Here is a 714-nt window from a genome sequence, read left to right on the forward strand (position 1 = left end):
AAACAATGGAATACCAGTAGGACAACCCCAGGTGGAGATAGTAGATGAAACCCATACCCTAGGGGACAATCAGTTCCATATACCGATAACCCCCCCTGCAGGAGGAGGGGAGGCAGAGGATCCTATGGCGGCATTCACTCCAGATGAGCTGGAAACGGCCGCCAGGGTGATGAGTGCAATGAATAAGAAGAGGAAGGAGGCTGAGACAGCACGGGCTGAAAGGGAAGCAGCTCAGGCAGATAGGGGAGCATCGCACCGAAACCATGAAGAACAGTATAATCAGTCGGAGAACCCGTCGAGGAGACCCCGACATGAGTCGCCAGTGAGGACGCATACAACATCACGACAGGATGAGCAATCCTCGAGTCGTGTTGTGAGTACCAGAACTCAGCAGCAAAGAAGCTCACAGGTAGAGGGTCAAGTAGTGCGCACGGTGGTGCAGTTAAGGGCATCCCCATTTGCCCAACACATCTTAGATCAACCAATGGAGAAGGTGAAAATGCCGACTTGTAGATATGATGGAAGAAGGGATCCGGCAAGATTCATAACGTCTTATGAGGGACACATGATGCTGTACACAAACTCAGATGCAGTTTGGTGTAAGGTCTTTCCGACAACTTTGATTGGGGCTGCAGCCGATTGGTTTAACAACCTTGAAGTTGGATCAGTAGATAGCTTCGAAAGACTTACTGAGATTTTGTAGGGCAATATGTC

The sequence above is a fragment of the Chenopodium album genome, chromosome 25 (genome assembly GCF_948465745.1).
Source record: "Chenopodium album chromosome 25, dcCheAlbu1.1, whole genome shotgun sequence".
In the NCBI taxonomy this organism is placed as follows: domain Eukaryota; kingdom Viridiplantae; phylum Streptophyta; class Magnoliopsida; order Caryophyllales; family Amaranthaceae; genus Chenopodium; species Chenopodium album.